The sequence below is a fragment of the Mizuhopecten yessoensis genome, unplaced genomic scaffold (assembly GCF_002113885.1).
Source record: "Mizuhopecten yessoensis strain PY_sf001 unplaced genomic scaffold, ASM211388v2 scaffold11179, whole genome shotgun sequence".
NCBI classification, from domain to species: Eukaryota; Metazoa; Mollusca; class Bivalvia; order Pectinida; family Pectinidae; genus Mizuhopecten; species Mizuhopecten yessoensis.
In genome coordinates this window covers 703,954-716,577 of record NW_018408919.1, presented here as the reverse complement: position 1 = coordinate 716,577, position 12,624 = coordinate 703,954, and the positions used below count along the sequence as shown (strand labels likewise).

Below are 12,624 nucleotides of genomic sequence, written 5' to 3'. Positions count from 1 at the left end.
TTCCACCCCCCTCCCTGATAGCTACATTTCTGCAGATCTTAATGTTATATTGATCCAACTTTGGTAATTAAGCACTTTTTGAATATAATTCATGATACTGTTAATCGTATTCTGTGAGCATCACATACTTACTATCATTGATATAAGTTGCTGGAATCGGGTTAAAATCTGTTCGGTCATTCGTCTATGATCTGTTGAAAAAATCCTGTCTGGACAACTTTTACAATTGTACATGTGTCATGGTAATCATGTGAAGATTTGATATATAATTAACAGGTCCAGTACACTGCCGATTGAGCTTTATAGCTATAAAGGCCTATATAGCTATATTTACCTATAAATTATAGCTGTATTGAGCTATATTTTCTCGGATTTCAAATTTCATTAAATTAAAGCAAAGTCGCATAAAACAATAAGGTTTATGGTAATGTTGACTACAAAGAGCATACAGTTAGATGTTTATTTTCATTTTTCATAAATGTTAAATTTTCGATTCTTTTTACATCATTATTTTTTAAAAAGAATGCTAATATTTAATGTCTTTTGTTATCTACCTAATGATAAAATCTTCTTTTAAAAGCAACTTTGTTTCATTTTCCTTAAAAAAAAATCACATGAAAATAGCTCAAAAGACCTATATCAGATAGGTAAATAGAGCTATTATAGGTCTTAACACTATATAGCTCACTCGGCAGAGTGTACTGGACCTGATTAAGGCGGTATACTACATCAATTTTTGCAAGAGTTATGGCCCTTTGAAACTTTAGTATGTGTCATAGGGTATCATATGAAGATTTGCATAAAAGAGCAGGATACTGCATCAAATTTTACAAGTGTTGTGACTCTCTGTTTAATTTGGCAAATCTTTCTTTTGAGCACAACTATCTCCAGTTTTCAATTGTACACAATTTTGTCACAAGGATCATATGAAGATATGCTTATTATAAATGGAGGTTCATGTGTCAATTCTTATAAGAGTTACGGCCCTTTGAAACATATTTTCCTTGTTTGCACAACTTATCCTATTGTTTTCACCCAGATGTTAGGAAAGTTTGCATGTGTCACAGGTATCATTTGAAGATTCACAGATCATTAAAGTCAGACCAATTGTGAATTTTTATAAGAGTTATAATATGGCCTAAATTTGCAATTGAGTACAACTAGTCCCACAGGGAATAAAAGCCTCGGAGACGAATATAAATTGATAACATTCAGCAACACTCCTATAGCCATAACATTTGGTAAACATTCCACAGCTCCTTAAACTACAGGTGTAGGATTTTACTTTGCATAAACTGCATTTTCCTTCCAAAGTAATATATTAAATCAGCATCAGGTTGAGGATTTTAAAATCAGGATCTTGCATCAATTTTTACTTAAGTTATAACCCTTTGCAATTCTGATTATTGTTCCCCTGGCATAACATTTCTTGTTGTCCAGAGTCTGTTTTACAGCTGAAGTTTGGGTCCATTCCCCTATTTTAACTCATTAATAAACAAATTCTATCTTATATCTAACATCTAAAATGAAATACTTTTTCATAAATAAGGATACTAGATCTTAAGGATGATATTTTGTAATTGAGAAATATTAAATTTTCAGTATAATTTGGGAAACATGTTGATAATTTGGGAAACTGCAATGTACACAAATTATCTAATTCTAAAGTCACAGTCCCCATTCACCAAAAGATTGAGTTTTTATCTTTTCACTCTTCTTTACAGCGTCGTCCATGAGAACAGCACGGGGAAATCCGTCAGCGGTTCTGGTATGTATTTATAAATATATATATTTCAATTGGAAAAATTAATGATTGATAATGCCATATTTAAATTTGATTTCATGGTTTGAGTCATTTTCAAGTGTAATAACCATCTGTTGAGAGTTTGCTCACATTTCAAGGGAGATAATAATGCATGTATATTATTTTTATTTACAGGATGGACATTAGGTTTCAGCCGACCTGTGACCAATGTCGCAAGTGAACTACCCCAGACCGACAGGTAAATATGTTTGCTATTTATCACCTTACATTGCTGTATTTCATAAAGCTGTATGTATCCTGTCGGTATGAAGAAGTTCAATTCATTCTCCCTGATCAACATGTTGCAGTTATATACCACAATTACTTGTGTTAATAAGCGTTTTATAAAAATTCAATTTTAATATGTGTCATGAAAATCATGAGCAAATTCACAATCAGTTGCCTTATTTCGTTCACTTGTCTGAACATGTATGTGTTCATGCATTAATCTGTGGTACTATTCAAGCATCCATGTGAATCAATGGTTAAATTACATGTATGTGTTAATCTGTGGTACTATTCAAGCATCCATGCGAATCAGGAGTTAAATTACATGTATGTGTTCATTAATCTGTGGTACTATTCAAGCATCCATGCGAATCAAGAGTTAAATTCCATGTTTGGGGTTCATTGTGTTCATGACTTAATATTTTTAGAAATATTTCTTTTATACAAAAATATGGAAAGGTTATTTATTCCTTTAATATATACCAAATCAACTTACGATACGAGATACTTCCAGCACATTATTAGGTTATCTGTCTTGTGTGATCTATTGCAATTGTCTTTTGTTAAACAATTTTGTTATTTCAAATAAATAAATATTGGCCACATGGCAATCTAGTTATAAAAAAGTTCTGTCTGCCTTTGCTTTTGATGGTAAATTGGGTAAAAGCCCCTGATGTCAATTGGGGAAAATATCAGCGCTGTGTATAAATAGAAACCAACGTACATGAAACCCAGGTTTCACCATTTGTTTACCCATATTGATATTTGTAGAGCCACTTTTCTGTCCTTCTTAGACTATTTCCTTACAATGTATCATCTAAAAGACTAAAATATTTTTATTTAAGAAAGATAATTTTATTTTTGATTTAGCTGTTGCAATGTCATCTGAATACAAGATGAAAATTCATAAAAAAGAATGTGCTATTACTGTCTGAAAAATCAATTTCATACTCTATTGAAAAATTGTTTTAAAGATGGATAGAGGGAAATAAAGATTATGAATGGGTTAAATTAGACACGGTTCAGTTTTATTCTTATTGATAAAAAGCGTAGCTCCCTGAGGGGTATGCAGGAGATACCATTTTTATCTGGCAATAAACCCACTACCCACATCTATGGTAGTTTCATTGTCCTGTTATTAATTAGCTCATCCCCTACTTTTTGTGTATGAGTCTGTGTTCATCCCATGGGGCTGTGAACTGTGAAATAATAATTCAGATAATTAGTTTATTTTCAAATGCAATTAACTTCATATTTTTGGAGCAAAATGTTTAATAAGATGTGGCTTACATTTCCTGGTCCAGCAGCCGTTAAAGCATCCTCATTAATGTCTTTGCATTTAGCTGTGTGTTATCTATGGTATCCTAAAAGATTTTACTCAAAACTTGACCAAATTTACACCATTGCTATATCTGGGATGTTACAGATGGACTGGGAGGTTTCGGCCCAGTAAGGAAAAACCAGCAAAAGACTACAAAGAAAATTTACAACTTCTTCAATTCCTTCTACCAATTGATGTAAAATTTTACCCAAATTATGCTAATATGATTTTTTTTACAGGACTGTCTTACTGTAAGTGGACAGAACCCTGGTCAGCTTTATCTAGGAAGGTGGTCTGAGCTCTAGTTGGGTGATTTGGCGTCTTGGGTATCTGAAGTTGGATAGATTTATGACATTTCAGCTGCATTATTCACTCCTTTAACAAAGTTTTTAACCCTGACGAACACCATTATTGAGGTACAAGGATCTTTATGGTTATATGTAGGGATCCGATATCATGTACCCCTCCGTGATAGTCCTGAGGGGAACATGTAATCATACTGAGTCAAGTGCTTCATATTGGTTGTTTCCGAGCTGGGGTTAAATTCTCTTGTGACTGGATGGATGAGTGCAGCTGAACTAGAATAAATCTATTTTTGCAACAGTACCTCTTGCGTCGGAAAGTCTGATTAGGGTAAAGGTCATCTGGTCCAGAAAGTCTGACTGACGGACTCTCACGGCCTGCCAGTCCCCGGAGGAGGGTAAATAATTGCATGAAAATAGTTAATTAATAATTGTATGAAAATTCCACTTCACCAATTTGGTCAGACCTTGCATTCTGATATGTACATTAAACTTGGTTAGCTCCATTTCCATCAAATTGGCATATGTATATTTTACAAACATTTTCTATATCAATATTAACATATAAATGATGGCTACATGTAAATCTTGATCTTGGTAACATTGAGAAAGTACAAACTGTATTAGTTGCACATAATTATTCCCACAAAAAATATTCAACAAAGGTAATATATACTATACAGCTGGTCTTCAAAAGTAGAAATGTACTATGTATACAGTTTAGTTACTGTCAGCTTAGTAAAGTGTATATATGAAAACTTTCAGATAAATACATCCAAAACTATCAAAATTGATTAAATGTAGACCAGTGCTACCAGACAATTCATTCCATGAAGTACCTGTTCATCGAGCATAACAAAATCAAGTATATTGTTTTGTATTTTTAGAGGAGGCGCCGACCATGGCGCAGAGATCGTCGCCCTTCCCGATCTCCCCGGAGGAGGCGCCGTCCAAGGCGCAGAGATCGTCGTCCTTCCCGATCTCTCCCGGAGGAGGCGCCGTCCAAGGCGCAGAGATCGTCGCCCTTCCCGATCTATCCCGGAGGAGGCGCCGTCCAAGGCGCAGAGATCGATGCCGTCATCCCGATCTCTTTCCATATGCCCCCGGTCCATAGGAGGTAATTGACACTCTTGGAATTAATTATGAAAATGAGGAAATAAAATGTTCATTGCAGTTAATTTCTATTCTCTTGAATGTTGACCTTGAATATAGCTAAAATTTTGAAAAATAATTTCCATCAAAATTGGTCATCATATTCAGTTCAGACCTGAGTATTTAATCCTATCTATATAGTAGTTGCTCTCATAAGAAAAAAAATCTCATGTTTATCTTAATTTTCTTTCATGAAGGACACGGGGGACGTGCCTGGAGGTGGCACCGAGACACTGCCATGTTTCGTGATGGTTTGACTTTCTTCACACTGAGGTAAATAACAATGTTAAAAGGGGTGAAAATGACAGTGGGAGCTGATTTGGTGCTGTTATATATATTTTTCTGTTTTTGCTCAATTACAGTCTGTTGATGATTTTACATTCCAATTTTCATCCAACCTAATTTTGACACTTGCGTTACCGTTCTGACAGTAATCTTTTTGTTTCAATAGAGCTTTAAAAAACAGACATTTTATGATTTTGATTATTAATGCAGTTTATTTCTTCTTTTAGCCACAGTGTGGAGGCAGTCAAAAGGGCCGTGCTAAGGGCCCAAGGGTGTGACATAGTGGCAGGTCTATGTCGCCGTAGAGCGGGGAAATTCCGTTAGGCAAGGTAAGCAATATTAAATTGAGTAAACCTGATTTTAGATGTATGCGTTTTTTACAGATCAACAAGAGGCCTAGAGGGCCTGTATCGCTCACCTGGATATCTAAGCAATTATGCGAAATATTCTCCAAGTGAGATCCAAGGGAATATGCCAGACCCCAAGGCCAATCCTCGTAGCATATCTGTATTTGATTTTTTATGCTCAGCAAATTTATGTATGGTTATGGGGTGGAGATCTCAACTGTTTCCAAGCTGTGACTCAGAAACTAGGTCCATAGAGTTGTGGCCAGACCCCAGGATCAATTCTAATATCATGATTGCATTTGTCTCTTTTTGCCCAGCATTTGTATATATAGTTTTGGGTTGGGGATCTCAACCGTTTCAAAGTTATGACCAAGGGGTTATGTCTGCAAGGGTGGGGCAGACCCTGGGGTCAATTCTAAAACCATGACTGCATTCGTCTCTTTATGCCCAAAAATGGTATATATAGTTTTAGGATGGGGATCTTAACCGTTTCAAAGTTATGACCCAGGGGTTAAGTCTCCAAGAGTGGGGCCAGACACTAGGGCCATCCTGGAAGCAAATGTGCATTCCTCTCTTTATACTCCGCAATTGTATATATGGTTATATGGTGGGGATCTCAACCATTTCCAAGTAATAATGTTTTTGGCCCCACCCCTTAGCCCGGGGGGTCAGCCCCACCATTTGTACAATTTTGAATCCCTGCCTCCCATGAACGCTTTCGAGCAAATATGATCAATATCCATGGTATAGTTCTATGGAAGGAGTCATATATAGCAGTATAGCCAAATTGCCACCTTTTGCCCCACCCCTCAGCCCCCTGGGGGGGTCGGACCCTCCATTTGTACAATTTTGAATTCCCACCACCTAGGGATGCTTCCAGATAAATTTAGGTAAATTCCAATCAGTGGTTAAGAAGAAGTAGTCGTTTAAAGAAATTGTTGACGGACGGACAATGGACGCCACGGTATGGCATAAGCTCACCTTGGTCCTTTGTACCAAGGTGAGCTAATAAAAAATAATAATGCCTTGAAACTATCAAGACTTTGAAGTTATCTGAATTAATTTTGCTTTCATGGCCTGTATTTAGGAAACCATTTTCATGCTCAAATTAGGTTCCTGATAAATGGATGAAATATTCAATAAATGGACTTTACTTTTTTGCCATGTCAGATGATTTAAGCAAGCGATAAGACAATTGGTGTAAGCAGAGAATTGACACGACGCATTAGCATGATAACAGTTTCATGAATACAAGACCTGGGCCAATATCAGTATTAATGAATCCGTTCTCAAGCTCAAACACAGATTCTGTGCTCATGCAAGCCCAATATCTTGTTTAGCTGATAAAGAGAAGGCTGTTTTTTCACCTACCTTAATGGATGTATATGGTAATACTCCAGAAATTAAGCTTGAATGAGGTCAACCGTGGTTTATTGTGCACCTGCTTATGGTGGTTTTGTTCCCATCATTTCCTACTTTGTGCATAATTTTCTTACATCTGTTCAGTTATATGTCTATCTGCAGTACCTTTCATCTTGATCTAATGCGTAAATTGTGTTTATATATCATTATACATTTCTCTTACAGTACGATGTTGGGTGCCACGACTTTGGACTCATCTGAAGCATTAGTGCCTTTTCCTGAAGGTATGAGATTTTCTTTATTGTGCAGAGTTAAGATGAAAAGATCAACTATTTCATTGATAGATGGGTTTTCGCTGACGAAAAGCATCATGGATTTATTTCCAATTTCAAATAAACTACAATCCCATCTGGTCATAAAGATCCTATATTGACACCATGGTCTATTATTGTGTTAATTAAATTCATTAACATAAGGACCTTCGTCTATTCTCAAATCGTTACTGGTAATTGCAGATCATTTATGCCGAGTCACACAATTGAAAGCGATAATTTTCATCTCATTACACAATACGTATTCACAAAGAGGTGCAATACGAGTATACAGGAAATAAATAACTGATTGAATGGAGCCATTTTTGTGTCAACGGCGACATATTGGTTTTAGTTTGTCGGTCTTCTCCATTTCCAGAAATGCTAAAACTAAATACTACTCATAGTTGTAAAGGCCTTTGGGTGGTTTATAAAAATTGTGATTTTCATGTCTCCTAGCCCGCCTATTTGTTCCTGGGGAGGGGGTGAAGTTTAGTATAGTTTATATAGGAAATAAACATAATAGGCCATATCTACCAATGTTTTGAACGGAAGTTGTTCATATTTGACAGAAATACTTGTTAGGGGGAGGGGGGCTGCAGGTAACAAGTTTATGAGCCTGACCCCCTAGGGGGCTGAGTAAGGGGCCGAAAAGGAATTTCGGGATATTTCAAAAATCTTCTCAAGTTCTAGAAATGCTAGAATCAAATACTACTCATAGTTGTAAAGTTTAGTATAGTTTATATAGGAAATAAACATAATGGGCCATATCTACTATTGTTTTGTATGGACTTTGCTCATATTTGACAGAAATACTTGTTATGGGAGGAAGGTCTGCTGATATAATTTTTGTGACCCTGACCGTCCTGAGGGGCAGGGCCCAAATGTGGCAATTTGGCTATATTACTACAAACAACTTCTGTAGAACTCTGCACTGGATATCAATCGTATTTGATCAATAGTATTCATGGGAGGCAGGGATTCAAAATTTGGCTAGACTGATTTAAGCAACTTCTTCCCTGGAACCAAGAGATGGACATCAACCATATTTGACTGGAAGTATTCCTAGGTGTTGGAGATCCAAAATTGTACAAATGGTGGGGCTGGCCCCCCAGGGGGCTGAAGGGTGGGGCCAAAAGGGGGCAATTCGGCTATATTGCTATAAATGACTTCTTCTGTAGAACTATGCTATGGATATCGATCATATTTGGCTAACCCCTCAGCTAATGGGTGGGACCCAAAACAGTTTATTACTTTAAAATGGTTAAGATCCCCACCCCAAAAACTATATATACAATTGTTTGGCATAAAGAGACAAATGCAGTCATGATATTAGAATTGATCCTGGGGTCTGGCCACAACTCTAGGGACCTAGTTTTTGAGTCAAAGCTTGGAAGCAGTTGAGATCCCCACCCCATAACCATACATTAAATTTCTGGGCATGAAAAATACAGATATGCTACAAGGATTGGCCTTGGGGTCTGGCATATTCCCTTGGATCTCATTTGGAGAATATTTTGCCATGATTGCTTAGATATCCAAGTGAGCGATACAGGCCCTCTGGGCCTCTTGTTCTGTCGAGTTTCAACGTTTTGGCATATGTTTACGCGATAACTCCAGCCAAAACACTTTTCTTACTAAAACCACTGAGCAGGTGACACATCCACTCCCGTGGAATTCTTGTATATATATAGCAGCGAGAACCCATATTTATTGGTAAACTGGAAAATATATAAGAAAGAGAAGGAAATATATAATGACAAAAAAAAAAAAAGAGTATGTTTCAGGTACCCCGACTTAACCTAGCTTTTACCTTCAATGACCATAGCTGTTGATAGGATGTTAAACAATACTAAACCAAACCAATCGACACAATTTTACCTCGCATAAATGCACTCCATCCAGATTTCATTGGGATAAATTGATGGATGATTAAACCAACAAGGCAACCATATAAATATAAACCCTCTCTACTTCACAGGCTGGTATCAAAACCAAATTTAAACCTCATATTATTTAAAAGACATAAAAACATTTTTTGTTTAGAAAACATCTTGACACTTCTTTTTTCTGAAAAGTGTAATTACTACATACTGTTAATAGGGATGGGTGAATTACCATTAACAAAATGATTTGACCTCTTTAATAATCTCATAAATAACTCCTCAAAACTTTGACGTAATCAAGGTCACTTACGTATTCCTTTTATCAATTTCCCATTGTTGAAGGGAGCAGTATGATTTTTTTGCTACTTACATAGAAGTACATGTACATCAGATGAGTCTGAGGTCAAAAACAATTAACCAAAGTGCTGTTATATTTGATATAAATGTACATCATAATATGTTTTTTTGACTGCATAAGCAAAAGCAATGCTAAAAAAGAACCATTTCATAAGATCAGGTTGTTGATGGGTGAATAAAGGTGATTGTTATGTGATTGAGCTTTTTTTTTTTTGTAGGAGATTGTCTAACGTCTCGGACAGTCACCTGGTCAGGGTTTTCGAATGCGTGGAGTCTAACTCTAGATGGATGACTTAGCAATGGAAATATTTGGAACTCAGTTGGTTTAGTCATTTCTCAACTTCGAACTGTCCCTTCTTTGACAATGCATTTAATTCCAAATACAGACATGAATCTGACACGAGTATGGCTTTACAGCATCATGATTGGGACGTCAGGCCTGTGCGGTCGGGCTTGATGGACCAATGGACCGCCATGTGTGCTGTTCTGCTCTGTAAATCTTGTGCTGGAGGATTGTTTGTGTCTGGACTTCTATACATTGTGAAAGAATGGACAAAACTAGTTGGGACATGACTAAATCTTCTTGAGGCTTCATCTATCTTCTTTGCTGGGAAGTCTGTCTATTGTCAAGATGACATAAATTCGAAAAATCCTGACCTCAGGACGGAAAGATTGCCCCATAAAAAAACAAGGTAAGTGTAGCTTGACACTAAAATAAAACAGCTGGATTTACTTTCCTTTGCAATGAAAGGAAGTTTAACAAAGTTATATTGGAATCGGGATGACTGTCAATCTCTCTGTAGACACAACATAAAACTATGGGACATGAGTAAACCATAAAGAATAGAGTTACTTCCCTTGTTTATAGATCGAGTTTCAACCTTTTAATGTTATATACATTGTTAGCACCTCTCCCAAATGACTGCTCATATTTAATGATACTTGATACTTAACTTTAGTATCAAGTCTTACATTGAGAGGATATATATGAATTGAATGTAAAGATGGAGTCAAGTGGGTAATTGGTGGTAAATCCTGTAGCTTGAGTACGATTAGAGGATTTTGTGTAGAACGAAACATTTCTTGGGCAAAGGAGAGTCAATTTTGTATGAAAAGAGTACTAGTGTATGCCCCCTGGGGACAAAGAGGCAAAGTCCAAAATGAGGTATTGAGATTAATCCTCAAAAAATCCTTCTGTTTCTGTCCTTAGGAGGGATTTTAACCAATTAAAGGTTAATAGAGATAAATCTTAATTATTACCTTTTCATTCAATACAGAAGAAGATATATGAACCAAAATTTAATAAGAGTTTCCATGGCCCAATATGAGTCTGGTTCAATATCGTTTAGTTATGATGAAATTTGGTATGCATGTACCTATAATAGTAAGACTTGAGTTCGAATTGAAGCATAAAAAATTGGAGATGCAGGTGCCCTGCAGTAATCATCTGTCTGACCACACTTTTCTCATTTCTGGACATTATATCAGAATTCAAAAGAATGATTGTATGAAATTTGACATGGCGATACACTGAAGTATAGATGTGCAATAGGGATTTAAAGAAGAATCCAGAAATGATATACTTTGCATTATTGCAAATGTGATGTCTCCTGGAAAAATTTAAGAAGTCTTAGGGTATGCTTATAATATTTCAATAATATCATAATAGTAATCAAAATATATATATACTGTATCACTACCAAAAATTAAAAATATTTTATTTTAATATTTTTTTTAATTTTTTTTTGCAGTACCTAAACCTTGTAAAAAAATAACAGAAACAGAAAAAAAAGTGATGTTGATAAAAACAATGTGAAGGAGAGGAGAATCTATGAACTGAATCAAAGTACTGAAATTCGCCAAACTGAAGACTGTGAAAGGGAATTTTCTGTGCAGTATTGCACCTGACTGCCTTTAGGAACGATTGACAAAGCAGAAGAAAAAAAGTGATGTTGATAAAAACTGAAGGATATGATAGGGCTTCATTTGACTTTGAGGAAGCCCTGCTAGCCTCAAAAAATGTGAAGGAGAGGCAAATCTATGAACTGAATCAAAGTACTGATAGAAGACAAACTGAAGACTGTGAAAGGGAATTTTCTGTGCAGTATCGCACCTGACTGCCTTTAGGAAAATTGACAAAACAGAAAAAAAAGTGATGTTGATAAAAACTGAAGGATATGATAGGGCTTCATTTGACTTTGAGGAAGCCCTGCTAGGCTAAAAAAGTGAAGGGAGGAGAATCTATGAACTGAACCAAAGTACTGAAAGTGGTACATGTTTATGTTCCTACATGTTTATGTTATGTTTTTTTTTTCTCTCTTATATATGTAGCTTGTTCTAGTACTTGGGTTAGGATAAGGCCACTAAGTGTGATAACACTGGCCAGCTGGTCGGAGCAATTAACCCATGTGGTAAGGTTGGGGTAGCCGGCTCGCAGCATCTTTTCATTTGTGTTCATTGTGACTTGTATAATATAATTTTCTTTTCTTGAATTTGTGTCTCTGTTTAACATTTTTGGTTGCTCACTTTACCAGGTAAGTAAGTTGTAATATTAAAATACATACATACATATAATAGAAGACAAATTCATATAACAGTAAACATACATACATGCATATAACAGCATACATATAATACCATACATATAATAGCATACATACATACATACATATAATAGCATACATACATACATACATACATACATACATACATATAATAGCATACATACATGAACACATATTTGTGTCTGTTTAACATTTTTGGTTGCTCACTTTACCAGGTAAGTAAGTTGTAATATTAAAATACATACATACATATAATAGCAGACATACATACATACATACATACATACATACATACATACAAACATATAACAGCAAACATACATACATGCATATAACAGCATACATATAATAACATACATATTACAGCATACATACATACATATAATAGCATACATACCCACCACCACCCCTCTCTTCTTCCATTATATATATATATCTTGTCCAATGCTTAAAAGGTTTCATGTTTTTGTTGTCATGTATTATACTTTTTCTGTTGTTTTGTATGACTATTATTGATGAATGTTTTAGGTATGGTTATGTATTTCTGCCGTGTGTTTATTTTTTGACTAAACAATCTTGAGATGTAATATACCTCTATGCATAATTTGTATTTGTTCAACCATTTCTTATATCCTTTTTTTTTTCCGTGTGTGTGACTTGTTTCAGATATTTTCTTGGCTTTTGATGAGTGAGACAACACTCGCC

General features: G+C 35.6%; 1 long non-coding RNA gene across 1 annotated transcript in view; it reads left to right on the top strand.

Moving 5' to 3' along the window:
* The window catches only part of LOC110440316, a 12,868-nt gene extending 1,044 nt beyond the window's left edge, over positions 1-11,824 (top strand). Inside the window, exons 2-10 of the long non-coding RNA XR_002461734.1 lie at positions 1,725-1,768; positions 1,940-2,003; positions 3,593-4,053; positions 4,543-4,772; positions 5,005-5,080; positions 5,320-5,421; positions 7,027-7,085; positions 9,574-10,047; positions 11,107-11,824. This is a non-coding gene — a long non-coding RNA (uncharacterized LOC110440316). The remainder of the gene's footprint in view (positions 1-1,724; positions 1,769-1,939; positions 2,004-3,592; positions 4,054-4,542; positions 4,773-5,004; positions 5,081-5,319; positions 5,422-7,026; positions 7,086-9,573; positions 10,048-11,106) is intronic.
* The last annotated feature ends 800 nt before the right edge of the window (positions 11,825-12,624 follow it).